This window comes from Choloepus didactylus, chromosome 10 (assembly GCF_015220235.1).
Source record: "Choloepus didactylus isolate mChoDid1 chromosome 10, mChoDid1.pri, whole genome shotgun sequence".
In the NCBI taxonomy this organism is placed as follows: Eukaryota; Metazoa; Chordata; class Mammalia; order Pilosa; family Megalonychidae; genus Choloepus; species Choloepus didactylus.
In genome coordinates, this window is record NC_051316.1 from 50,501,969 (window position 1) to 50,514,458 (window position 12,490).

General features: G+C 41.7%; 1 pseudogene; it reads right to left on the bottom strand.

Annotated features, from left to right (window-relative positions):
• Nucleotides 1–5,245: 5,245 nt before the first annotated feature.
• On the bottom strand, nucleotides 5,246–5,734 carry LOC119505593 (annotated as a pseudogene).
• Between the last annotated feature and the right edge of the window lie 6,756 nt (nucleotides 5,735–12,490).

Below are 12,490 nucleotides of genomic sequence, written 5' to 3' on the forward strand. Positions count from 1 at the left end.
CTGTTTGAGAATTGAAGGATTTGCATCATTCTGGTCCAAATCTGAGTAATTTATTTTTACTGGAGAGAGATTGCTCCCCACAGTCCACCAAGACCACATCTGTTCTGGCCAGAAATAGTACAAGGCACATTCACTTTGTGACAGAGGAGCTGTTGCTTCACAGTTTGTTGCTTGGCTCAATTTTTGCTCACACATTGCAACAAAATGCTGAGCCACAGACAGGTCAGTAGAGAGAGGATCTAAACATGCAAAAAAAAAAACATATATGACAGGCAGAGAGAGAGAGAGAGAAACAGAATGAGCAAATAGGCGAACTCACAAGAAGTGATAAAATTGAAGTCAGAATGTTGCTGAGAAACCAAAAAACAAACATGGGGTATATTTTAGATGATGGGAGTAACTTGAAATAGGAACATTTTTATAGCCTTTAAGCACAAATATACAATCTAATGGGAATGGGTTCATTAACTTTTTTTCTGGTCTATCTTAAGATGAAAACAATAAGACAAATGAAACCTTGGAAACGACTGGAGGGTGATACACAGAGATTTATGGTGCTTTGGGAAAGCTCAGGGCAGAGGTTTTTATCATGGGATCCTTTACACTCTTGAAGTTACATAAGAGACTTTTACTTCTTTTTCTTCTCTCAAACTAGATACTTAACAATAACCTCTGGGTCAGCTTTAGCTTTTCAGGTGGGTGAGCCAAAGCCTTCTGCTGTTAGAATGAGGGCACTGACAGGAAATGAAGATCACCTTGAAGTATGGGTCCGGGAACAGATCAGTCCCTGGAGTCAAGAAGTACACTGGATGTGGCTGTCCCTTTTGGAGAATTCTTGCCCTGAAAGCCCACCAGTTGCCCTGAACTACGAGCACATTCTCTTGGTACTACTGCTGGTGTGTGTGAGTGAATCAGATCTATGAGAGAATTCCTTTGGCTGTGTCAAGAGCAAATGCAGCAACAACCAACATTTATTGAGTGTTTTGCCTCCTATGTGCTTTACCTCATTCAGTCTTCACTATCTTCTGAGGAAGGCGCCATACTAACCCCATTTTATAGAGGAGAAAACTTGCCTAAGGTCACCCAGAATAAGTGGTAGGGCCAGGATTTGGACCTAGTCAGTTGATTCCAAGAGCTTGGGCTTTTAAGCGCCACACTCTGCCCAGGACGGGGTATTGAAAATAAGTGTCGATGGCTACGGAGATGACACCGCCCAGTTACATTAGGAGCCACGTGGCCCTGCTTCAGCTACAGGTTCTCTAAGAAGACAGAATTCACCTGCCCGTGAAGGTGATGATGCTCCGCTAAAAATCAAAATCCTTCCTTTAATGCTCCTAGGAACCCAGAATACCTGATTGACGAATGGAATGGGGACCTCTCAGGGCTCCTATTTATCCAGCCCTACCTAAATTATAGCAATGATCTGCTATACCCCTAAACCTCCAGAGAATGAGAGAGGAGCTGGACTTGCAAACGATACTGGATAAAAGAAGATTTAAGTTTGGGTCCAGCATTGCCGCTTACTAACTTAATGGCTTGAACTTTTCTGGTCTAAGTTTCCTTGCCTGTGAAATAAGAAAAGTAATGCCTATCACATAGAATGGTGAGTCACAGATTACTTTGATTATCCACATTGTTGACTCACTTATTTTTTCCTTTGTTCCATAGCACATTACAATGAAATGCCATATGCATATATGAAACTGTCATGTAGATTCCAAAGAACGTTCCTATTTTAAGTGTTACTATAACATCGGACAGGACATTGAACCTTTTTTTTCCATCTATAAAGGAGGGCTATCAACACCAAGGTCGCTTCCAACTTTGATGTTTGTGATTCCTCGTGTCCCAGGTATAACTGAACCCAAGGTTTCTAAATGGTAGTTTGGGGACTACCAGACAGACTTCCCCTCCTAAGGTGGACAAAATGTTCCTAAGGTCCCACCAATAATACGGTTCCCCAAAAGAAATCTAACAGCTCAGAGATACAATTATAGCGGTTCTCAATTGCCCCCAAGTTCATGCATTAAAGTAAAGAGAACTGGAATCTCTACTGCGGCTGGATTGGTATCTGGTTTAGCAGGCAACCTACTGGATGTGGGGGGGGGGAGTGGGGGTAGCATCTGACACTTTTGCTCTGGATAATGTCAGACACAGGAGGAATGCAGGACAGATGATCTTGGAGGGAGCCTCCAGCCCCGTGAGCTCATGTGACTGCTTCACTGGTAAGTATCACTTAAAAATGATGTCAGGTGTGACCAGCCGTGACAGGCAGGGAGCCACAGCCTGGGGCCCTCCCAGACTTTCTGCCTCTCAGCATTGGTCTCTCCACAGAAGGAACTCCCTAGTACCACCTACCTCAATCACAGCAGCTGTAACTTGAAGAGGCGAATGGAGCGTGATCCTGCAGCAGCTGTGTGCAAGCTGAATGCTCTGCCAGTCCCTCCAGAACTTGGTGGACCCTATCCCAAGGGAAGTTGTCCCTGAAGCTCTGGAGAAAGCCTGCCCCCCCCACCCCACTCCCACCCCCCCAGGATCTCTGCTGCTATGGCTAAGATTGATGGATCCATCCTCCAAGGGAAAGAACAGAAGGGGATCTGTCACTATCATGAGATCATCCTTTACGAGACTGTCCCCCAGTCATCCCATGCCCTGGGCTCTGACAACCTGAAGCAGTTGGTAGGAAAAGTCACCTATGCAACACATAGCCTGGTCGGTAGCCTTGAGATACATAATGACACAGTAAGTTGAGTCACCCGGAACAGTTAGAATGAGATGAGCACGGGCGCCCTTCTGAATCACCAAGCAGTGGACGCCCATCAGCAATTCATTCTGCATCTCCAGCAGGCCTTGCACATCCCTGCCTTGGGGCCTCTCCTAGAAGTCTCGGCCCTCAGATCTCACACAGCTGGCTCCCTTCTGCAATTCAACTGTCATTTCAAATATCACTTTCTTAGGCCTTCCAGGCACATACCCTCCATGCATACTCTTATCAATCACCCCATATTAGATTTCTCATAGAACTTATCTGAAATTATACTGCTCATTTCTTTTTATATTGTTTATTGTCTGTCTTCCCTTTTAGAATGGCAGCTTATTGAAAGCCAAGATCATCTCTGTCTTTACCAATTTATCCCCAACACTTAGAAGAACATCTAGCACATAAGGGATTCCCTCTCTGTGCCTGTAGCAATAATGAGATTTCAAGGCTACAGGGTGACTTTGGTAGACAATTTAGGTATCTCACAACCCCCCTCCCCAATATTGTTCTTTGCTCCAAAGAGGTTGGCTCCTGGCATCCACATTTGTACTACATGATTTTTTTCACTTGGGAATGCTTTTGGTTAAGGTAACAATAATAACAACAGCCTACTTGAGAATACTGCAACTTCAACAAATAGGTTATCATTTTTTTTTCAAATAAGAACAAACCAAAAGTTATATATTCCAAGGTCAGTGAGTCAGCTCAACTATACAGAGACCTCAGCCCTTTCTCCTTGGTGCCCCACTATTCTTAGCACACAGCTTTCATCTCATTCTTGTTCTATCATGATCACCATATGGCTACAACAGTACTAGACATCGTGTCTACACTCCAGAGAAGAAGGGGAAAGGTGAAGAGACAAGGAACCAGACCAGGTAGATTTGTTCCTTTTTATTAGGGGGGATAAGAGCTATCCCAGAATCTATATCCAGCCAACTTCTATTCACATCTCCTAAATTAGAACTGGGCCACATGCCACCCTTAAACCAATGACTGGCAGAGGGAAGTGAGATTCTATGACTGGTTTAGACCATCAAAATTCATTTCCTGGGGCTGGAGAAGGGACCTACTTTCCCTGAGTTCAAGGTATTGTCACCCGCACCTGAACAAATTGGGTTTCTAAGAGGGAAGAAGTGGGGAGAGATGACTGTTGGATGAGCCATAGCTAAATGGACAAGAGTGGACAATTGCCTCCAAACAGTTATCTTTTTCAAGAGTTAGAGCTGGGGCACACAGAAACTGAGAGTTAAAGGTGGATTCCTAGAGCTCTTTGAGCTGTCATGCTTCTGGACCTTCTTAAGATTTGGCTGTCCAAATTCCTTAAATTCCATAATAGGCTCAAGTATCTTCCCAACATATATTCATTTTTTCTTAAGTTAGCTCAAGATGGTTTGTTATTTAAAACCAAAGGGTCTTTGTTATAGGGGCATCTAATTACCAACATGTCTTCATAGGTCAACCAGGCTGCACGGCGTGGTTTCTCTAGGGTGTCGGACAACCCATTCACACCTCCCTCAGGAATGGCACAGCCCTTTGTACCAAACACTGTTCCTCCCGAGGTGACCCCAACTGTAGACATTATGTCACCAGCTTGACAAGCTCCTCCTCCTCCTCTTCACCTTCAGACAGTATTTGCTGAGATCCTAAGAGTACAGAGGTCTGCTGGGTAATAGAGGCCCGCTTATGACAGAGGAATAAGGGGTATGTAATAACACCCACACTACAAGGGAAGGAATAATAAAAGCCAGAAACCTACCATGACTTCTGACTGCTAGCACAATGCTTTATTTTATTTTATTTTTTTTTTATTCTCAAGGCCTTATTTTATTGTACTTATTAATTTTGTAAATAAGGGGCCAATGGAGAATAAACATTTAAATAACTGAAGCTGAGAAATTGCTATTTGGGGTATTATAAGCAAACTCTTTCATTCTGTGGTAAAAACTAGAATTTGTCTTCAGAAAAGGCCATTCTCTATAGGTTTTATTGCACAGGAGCATTGGTCATTATCATAGTTTGGCTTCAACAGGAAGATATAAACCCTACCAAACCTGACTCGGTTTCTGGCCTTCAGGATTTCCATATTTTCTCCTTACCATTTTGACTATAAGAAATACTACTAATTCTAGATTCTAGTTATAACTAGAATGGTTCAGTCCAAGGTAAGGAACCCAGGAGGCAACCCTTAGGATCAGGAATTTAGCTCATAGAACTGCCTCAAACCCTTCAACACTGTCTCAATCCCCAAGGAATAGATGAGGCTACATTCTTCCACTCACTGTAAATAATGCAAACAGGTGTTCTACTAAAATTTTATCAAGAGGTATCATTCTCATTTTATAAATGAAAGTAAGGTTCAAGTTTGCTAATTAACTAAGGCCTCCACATTTCTTCTTAGAACCTGGTTAAGGTGGGTTCCTGATACTGACTATGCTCAGAGTCTACACTCAGATCAAAGAGTCTACACTCAGACCACAAGGGAAAGCATTTGTTAGCATTTAATGAACCTCCCTCTTCATGGCTTCAAGCCACGAGGACACAGGCTCCATCCACCCCCTTGATCTTCTCCTCAGCTCTTCTGCTGAAGAATTTGGCCTTCACGATGACAGGCTGCTTTGGGAGCTTTCCCTTCCCCAGAACTTTGTAGTAGCCCTATCACACCACATCAATGATGGGAGCAACTCCAGTCTTGTTTTTAGCAGCATTTACCCGTGTCTGCTCACTGACTAAGATCCACAATTTATCAAGGTTGACAGTTGGACAGAAGCTCTAGTTCCTCTTCAAGTGATAATGTCTCATACCAACCTTCCCAAAGTAACCTGGATGATATTTGCCGAAGTTGATCCTGTGGCGATGCATGCCACCAGCATTACCCTGGCCTCCCGGATGCTTCCAGTGTTTGCTTATATGGCCATGGCCATGGCTTATGTGGCCCCGGAGTTTCCAGGTATTTCTCAATCTGGAAGGCATGTCGGCGGCCGAGACGAAAGAGCGCTTTATCTTTTTTAAAGCCATCTGATTATCCAAGCCAACATAAACACACAGACATCCATGACTCCCAGAATTAAGAAGGAGCTTAATGACTGAAAAGCACAGGGGGGCCAGCTTATTATTCCATCCCTGCTAAAAGTCACCAGAAATATTTTATGGAAGATTTTAAGGATTGTCACTTAAGTATTCTATAAGGTATCCCCGCAGATTTCTTGCTCTGTCATCCATGAACTTGATCAAAATTCTTTTTCAATGTATATATCTCTTCAACTTCCACAAATTTTAAACACAATTTCTCAAAATGTGTTGCTTACAACTTAACAGGCTTACTTGATCAAATAGTTCCAAGATCGGATGACTTTTGGAAACATTTGTTGTATGGTTTCTTTACTGCAAAGCACTGGAAAGCCTTCAATATTCCAATACACATGACAAATGTCTAAAAGGAGGATACAGTATGTGGTAATTTCCAGATGTGATTGATGACCGTAAATGTTTTCCTGGGTGTATGTTGAAAGGCTGATGAGCCACACTTTGGGAAACACCGCTGTTGGGAAGGAGTGCAGGGGTAAGTGATCTGTTTAACCAGTTCCTCTCCAAACTTACGTGTACCCCTAGAGAATGTCCCCAAATAGTTAAGGTCACCCTTAGCCCACCATTCCTGAGCTCTAACATCATCACAGCTGCTATCCCAGATGAAAACCACATTGTTCTAGGAGGGAGACAACTGTGTTATTGAAATGATCACGTTATTTCTCTGATCCCCAGATGCCCCTCCTTCAAAATGAGCCTGGCAGGCCATGGGGAATAGGGAGAGTAGAGTGATTGCCGGAGAGTTCAACATCCTATTATTTTTCTTCTGTTCCAAACTTTAATCAAAGTAATTTTGGTTGATGCAAGGGTGGAAAAGTGACATTGACACTGGCAACTTGGTACATGAACTGAAAACTTATTTGTCTTAGTTAGGCCCACCTTACCAATAAGATCACCCGGTATGTCTTAACAGAAATATACTGCTTATGAACGTGCAAACATATCCCTAAGATGTCTTACATCAATTTGACTGCTACTTAGCCTTTATATACTTTAAACATCCATAAACTGACAAAATGATTTGAGGAGGATTAAATGTCAGGATTGGCAACATTTCTCCCAAAACTTCCTCCCTAGGACATCTGGAAAAGAAAGCTTGATTCTCTGAAAGTCTTGTATCCAGGGGTAGAAACCTAAATCAAAGCAAGTGGATAAACCCATTTACCATCACAGTTTAATAATATAAACTGCAGTTTATGGAGTAAGTCTAAGAAGATTTCATTTCTTACTCCAAAGGTTCAAATGTTATCAACCATGTGACAATCAACATTTCATGGTTTATCTGCATCCCTAAGATTAATATGTTCAGATTATTTAATAATGATTGTTACTCCCTTAAATTTACTTTGGTCTTATAGTCCCCTAAATTGAATCACTTAAAGTGCCTGAGAACATTTTATTCTAACCCCACCCCTGTATCCTACCTCTGTGAAAAAGGGATGTGGCCTTCTCTGCAGCAACAGGAATACGAAGATCAAGAGGCACGGTGGTTTAATAGGGAAAAACTAACAAGGCATCCGAGGACCAAGGTTCTAATCGGTCCATAGACAACTGTGTTCCTTTGTAAGTCTTTTAACATCTCTGGGTCTCAGTTTCTTCATCTATAGTATTAGATGTCAGATGACTTTTGAAATCACTTTCACCTTTAAAAGTTAATGATTAAATTGAAGGTGGCCACTCATCAATTTTCCTGAGATATAAACGCACCGTCTTCAGAGAAAAGCTTTCCCTCTTATCTGCTATCAATGGATTATAGACAGTTGAAACTAGCTTTGATTATTCTGTCTGGCTGTCCTAATTTATATTTCAGTAATGACTTTAAGAAACAAAATAGAGAGGAAGAAAGTAACTCAAAGTGACTCTTATGAAAGGTCATAAATTTAGTAAGTTCATGTATTTTTGTAAGAAACTCATCATTTTGGAAAAACTGGCTGATAATTCATTTTAATGAAGGTGCTGGGGAGGGGCTCAGATGACAAAATCTTTAACAAATGGTCTCATATGGCAAAACATCTGTAAAGGAAACAGTAAAGGCACACATTTTGTACTCTCTTCACAACCCATTCCAGGGCTCGCTCGCTCTCTCACTCAAATGTCTATTAAGAGGAAACATGTTTCAGGCACAACTATTGAACTCCTGAATGCTACTATCTTGTTCCATCTCACCCATAAAACAGCTCATAACAATGACTTTTGCAACATTTATCAACCTCTCATCAGCATGTATGATCTTGGTATAAATCCCAGACTATTAACGTATCTTCAAAGCCTAGAATATAATATTAATGCCAGAATCATAATGGGTAAGAAGAGAATTTTGGCATGAAATCGCAATTCTAAATGCTTTAAAATAGAAAGATGTTCTAGCTCCCTTTCTCTTTACTCATTGAATGTATACTTTCCTGCCAAAAGAGATAGGAAGATAAGGATTCTACTTATCTTCGATTTTATCATTGTAAACTAGAGTGACCTTAAGAAGCAGCTGAATGTCAACAATACTAAAATAAAAATCAACATAATTGGCAGACATAAATCACACATTTAAATGGACAATGCTTGTGTCAGTCAGGGTCCCAGTAAAATGGAACCACCCAAGTTAGGATAATTCAAAGAAGGTTTATTTACTAAGAAACTTTTTACAAAGGTATAGGCAAGGTGTAACAGAATCACAAGGGATCACATGCAGTAACCCAGGGTTAAAAGCTGAAGCAATGTCACTACCCCTAGGCACAAAGAGAGGAAGAGAAGGAAAAAGGCATGTAGAGAAGACTGCCTGGAATTGAGCAGTGGTATTCCACCTAGGGACACAGCCAGGCTGCAGGCATCCTGAGAAGGAGGGAACAAGGGAATAGCTACCCTGACTTCACTCACCTCCCTCCATTCAATTTCCTGCTGGGGCTCCCCACTGGTCAAGTACAACCAGATCCAAAGGGTATGGTACCAACTGATGTGGTCCATAAGGATCAGCTTCTGAAGACCAGGATGAGTGGATATGGAGGGGCAACTGAATGATATACAATACAGTGCTAACTAACTCCATGCAACAAACTCATTGAGGTATTTGTAAACTGTATGAGAGCAGAAACATGTCTGCGCTTACTCGCTATTTTATTCCCAGCACATTGTGCCAGAGTGCCTGACATGTAATAGAAGCTCAATATTTGCTAATGAATGATGCATTCTTTAGGGAGTCACCCTATATTCCCTCCCTCCCTTTCTTTTTTGAAAGAAGAGATTACTGAATTTTTTAAGCCAAAATTGTATATCATTTTAAGAGCCTCCCCTCCAACCCCCCCAGCTAGATAAGCTAGAGAAGACAATGCCTGACTGACTCCCAGAATCTTAGAGCATTTCACACCTCAGGCATCCCCAGTACAGGCTGACTCATAGGAAAAAGATACTTAAAGAGATATAACCGAAACTACCAATTTACTATCTTCTCCAGTCTCCGCACAGTTTCATCTGCTCCTTTTACTGTCACAGCCAAAAGATTCTGGTGTCCTTAACAAAAGGAGAAAGCTGGGGCTAGACTTTGCTGGAGGTGGTAGGATTTCTTTTTAAATTTTTTTTAATTAATTTTTTTAAATTCCAAAAGGAATATATATTAAATTATTTTCCCAATGATATAAGTCCTATATTATGTTTTTAAAATCCCAAGTGCTCAACATTTTACATATCATATGGAAAACTGGATTTCTACCAAGAGAAAATGTGAAACCAGGGATGAAGAAAATGCAGGATATATGAGAGTCTTCTAAATCAATAATAGAGAAAATGAAAGTGAAAAACAAAGTTGTTTTACAAACATAGGCCCATTAAGGGCTATTATGCCTTGAAAATATAGTATGCAGCTCCAGAATTAAAACAGGCATGGGGGGGTGGGAGTGGGTAGGTGGCAGATATTGATGTTTTTTATCTATCAGCAGAGCTAGCTGTCATTCTGATGGATTGTTAGGCTTCTTTATGGTTAGTTATGGGCATCTAATATTAACAAAAATGGCCAATATTCTATGATCACACTGTGGGCTTTCAAACTGAACAGTTATCCAAGGGCCTGAGCAGTTTTTTTGGAAAACATGTTTAGCCCTGCTCACGTACCCATAGCCCACTTTTCTGTGGAAGTGGAGTGCCCTTCAATTTGACCATCTGAGTGTCCTCTTGGGCCAATGCATCCACTGGGCATGTGACACTTCCTTTGATCAACAGCACACAATATCATCTCTTTGGGCACTGATCAGAAAATGTACCCAAGAACAGACTGTAATTTACAGCTTGCCAAACGTTTGTTGAAGTCATCTGACATTGGAAAGAGATGCCTACGGCAGTTGTTTGCAAGCTAGCAGATCATTCTGAACGACCCTGGGGTTGGGGTAGAGGGGACAAGGAGTGGACCATTTAACAACAGAGACAGCGAGAGAGCAAGAGGGAGCTGGAGCAGATATTGGCGGCCCCACCCTAGGTAAACTGAATTAGAGTTTCTAGGGGTGGGGCCCTCCCAGGCATCTTTTCTTAAGCCAACTCCTCCCCACAGAAAACATGTAATTCCCAAGGGGATTCAGCCAGGTTTGGGAACTAATGGCAAAGTGGCATGCTAGTTATCCTTTATATATCTCTAATCCAGGGCTACTCACTCGGATTGGATACTGAAGAATTACATGGATATTTTTTCAAAATATATATGTGCGAGACCCCTTGCCCCATTCTGACATACCTTAGGGGGTAATGACTGCATTTTGCAAGAGCTCCCCAGGTAATTCTGATCCTCCCTTCATCCCACCCCATTCCCAGTTGAGATCCACTGAGTGCTGGTTCTCTAATACTCTCAATTCCAAGAAAGAAATATATTTGGGTCATATATCTTAATTCCCTGCTGACATATCTTAATGAAAGTAATATTTAACAATACATGCTTGACTTAGATCAGAATGCCTTAGAGGAGTTATCTACTTGAATTACATTGTTGCATCTTCTGGAAAATCATCATCTCAAGTCATCTGATGTGTTAACCAACATCCCTTACATAAGTCCTTCACAAAATTCCATGCCAGGAAAGGGGTGGTTCCCCCCAGCTGAACATATATGTGTCTTTCTAACAGACAATAGTAATGAGATATTGCAAATCATCTCCCCCCTTGACTCAGCTACTAGGAAAAAAATACATATTTTACCAAATATATTTTTTAGCAAAACTCTGTATATGGTGAGGTACCATATAACACCTTGCAAGACAGCGTTGTCCAGCAGAACTTTCTGAGATGACTAGATCTACATGGTCTAATTTGGTAGCCATTGCATGTGACTAGTAAGGAGTTAAAATGTGGCTATTTAAACTAATCTAAATATAAATAGCACATGTGGCTAGTGGCTATTGGACAGCACAGTTGTAAGGAGACTTTTTCATTTAAATTTACAAAACAATACAGTTTTTTTAAATTGTAGTTTTGGCTTAGGTGTAAATGCTATGCTTAAATAGCAAGAATGTAATTGGTTTCTAGTAACATAATTTGAAAGGACTATGCACATCTGGCCTTGACTGTAACTGCTGGGCTGCTCCCAATAAAAAGGAAGAGGCTGGGGCCCTCTCTCTGGCAGCCTGGTTTCACCAGACATCCCTCTGGCCTGGGCTATCACAATTACACCTCTGACCTTCCTCAGCACAGTGCCTGCACACTCTGAATGGCCGAGCTGTCACCTTTACTCTCCCCTCTACTTGGGACCGTCTCCTAAGCCAACCCCCACCAGTAAAGGGAGTGCAGAAGGTGCTTTAAAGCTTGTTTTGTTTTACTTACACATGGCAGGTGTGTTCTATGTTTAAGGAAAGGCCCAGTGGGTTTGCAGGTTTCCCAATCTCAGCACTACTGACATTTTGGCCTGGGTCATTCTTTATCGTAGAAGGGATGTCTTGTGCACTGCAGGCTATTTAGCACCAAGCCTAGTCTCTACCCACCAGATGCCAGCAGCACTCCCCACCCCAGCAGGGACAACCCAAAACGTCTCCATACATTGCCAAATATCCACCTGGGAGTAAAATCGCCTCCTACTGAGTACCACTAACCAAGGCAGTAAGCTCCTTAGGGGGTCCAACGGGACTGGGCACTACTTAAGAAAGGAGACCAAAGATTACTCAGTTTGGGTTGCCTTTTTAAAATATCCAGTCCCTAGTAGAGTGCCTGGTGGTATGTGATATGCTTGGATGAATGAATAAAAAAATCCACTTTTTTTTTTAAGCTTCTTTTATATCTCCCTCAGTGCTAAGTAAGACCCAAGTAACAAACATTTTTTGCTCGTATGATATTCTTACAAGTTTAAGAAAAGCAAGAATTCTTAATAATGATAATTTCCATGGAAGAAAATAGGGAAGTAGGGAAAAATAGGGAAAAGAAATCTTTTGCAACAATAATGTATCCGAAGCAATTGTCTGGCCTATAAGGGTTTTAAGCGAATAGTGTAAGTCCAAAAATATAGTTTTACCATTTCAAAACAAAGTGCCATCACTGTCTGCTCCGTGAAGAAGCAGCTCTCTGTCCCCTCCTCACTCTTCACTGCAGTTATGTAAGTGCTGGGGTGGGTAGGACCCTTCCTTGCTGTCTCGTGGGCCAGTTACCTCCAGCGTCAGAAAGGATTCCTGGGAACCCCTGCTGC